The sequence below is a fragment of the Grammomys surdaster genome, unplaced genomic scaffold (genome assembly GCF_004785775.1).
Source record: "Grammomys surdaster isolate TR1022 unplaced genomic scaffold, NIH_TR_1.0 185, whole genome shotgun sequence".
Lineage (NCBI taxonomy): Eukaryota > Metazoa > Chordata > Mammalia > Rodentia > Muridae > Grammomys > Grammomys surdaster.
This window is the reverse complement of record NW_021604630.1, coordinates 4,382,727-4,384,635: the sequence shown is the minus strand read 5'-3', so window position 1 is coordinate 4,384,635 and position 1,909 is coordinate 4,382,727.

The following is a 1,909-nucleotide window of genomic DNA, read 5'->3' as shown; positions in this document are numbered from 1 at the left end:
TTGGTTTGGTTTGGTTTGGTTTGGTTTGGTTTGGTTTGGTTTGGTTTTTGTGTACTTGGTTGGGTTGGTTGGTTTGGGGGTTGTTTGTTTGTTTTGTTTTGTTTTGGCTTTTCAAGACAGGGTTCCTTCGTGTAGCCCTGGCTCTCATGAAACTCACTCTGTAGAGCAGTTTGGCCTTGAACTCACAGAAATCCATATGCCTCTGTTATCTGAGTGCTGGAATTACAGGCAAGCATTTGAAATGTGAATACATAAAATATCCAACAAAAAGAAAGAAAAAGAAACAAGAAGTATAAGTATGCGTGATCACATAAGCTTACAGACTCTTACTACTGCCCTTGGTCATCCTCCAGAGATGGAAGGTAAATACTTGCTGCTGAAGCACCAAGCACTTCAGGGTCTCCTCTTGGACAACACTAACCAACAACTCAATAGAGGATTTCTCATGCCTAATTTTGATGGTTTTGTCAGGCGGTTTTTGTCTCTTGCAGATAGCATTCTCAGTTCAGATAAAAAATACATATGTATATTTTTATGAAATGTTTTATATGCAAAATATGTATATGTATTTTATATATATTTATGAGTTTCTCTTTTCAAGTATATAGTGTGAAATGTATTTACATAATGTACATATACATATATTTGTTTTTACACAGACTTACATGTTTTTCTTTTCAAGCAGATAGCCAACAGTAAGCTTCTTTTCAGATACCCTTACTGTTGTTTTAGCCTCCTTGCTGTGTATTCCTTTCGTTCCCCTCCCCTGACAAGAACTTCTGCACACACACACCCATCATATCTCTGATTCCCTGCTGTTCCTCCTGTCTATTCCTTCCAACCCACCCCTGAAGCCTGGCTCAAGGTTTAAGGACCACGACGCCTTGAGGTGGGCTGAGAAACTCAGAGAGGAACACTGACTTTCCTGGTAATATCCTAACGGGATTTTTAAGATGTCATGAATTTTCTGATCAGATAGCACCCCAGCCTCTGTTGTTGCGTAACACTTTGAGAGTACGTGAGGATGGACATGATCACGGGATCTTCCATTCTAACTCTTTTCTGCCCTGCGAAGGCCAAGCAGCCTGCACCACATGTGCACACCCTCCACTTCCGCGGAGACTGGTGTCTATGGGTTGTTCTGAGTAGAGAACAGCCCTGATCCTGTAAAGACTGCACTTCACTTTCAGTTCTAAGTATACTTAGTCTGCTAGAGACTCTGATGCTTCTGTCTTATTTTTTCCTATATTTCTGATACAACTCTCCTTTTACTTTGTAATGAAGCTCTCATCTGCATACAATGACCTCATTTCCCACTGCCTGTAATTCTTCCCATTCAAGTCTTTGTTCCCGCTTCCTAAATGCTCTTCCATTTCCTAAAATTTCTCATTTTAGACAAAAAACTCAGATGATCTTAATCCTACTTTTGCTCCCTTACCATCATTTGCAATGTAACTTCCTTCGGAAGCTTAGGAAGAAATAAAGATTAATGTCATTTATCACTTTACTGTTGTAAGTAAAATGAACACGCTGAGCAAAAAGGCGCCTGTATCTTCCTCTTTAATAAGAACTCTTTCAAATGACTTCTTATTAACACTGTCCTCACCTCTCTCTGGAGCGGCTCCTGTATTGTCTCCACTTTCTTCAGGATCCACAGACGTTCGAGTGCTGCATCTCCATTGAAACTGCTCAAAGCCAGGCTGTTAAAATGAATAACCATAAGGAGCTGTGCAAGTTTCCTAACAAATTTCCTAATATTTAGCTAGACTAAAAACAACTAGATATAAATAAAGGATGAATATACAGAAAGACAAAAGAAAGAAAGAAAGAAAGAAAGAAAGAAAGAAAGAAAGAAAGAAGGAAGGAAGGAAGGAAGGAAGGAAGGAAGGAAGGAAGGAAGGAATGAAAG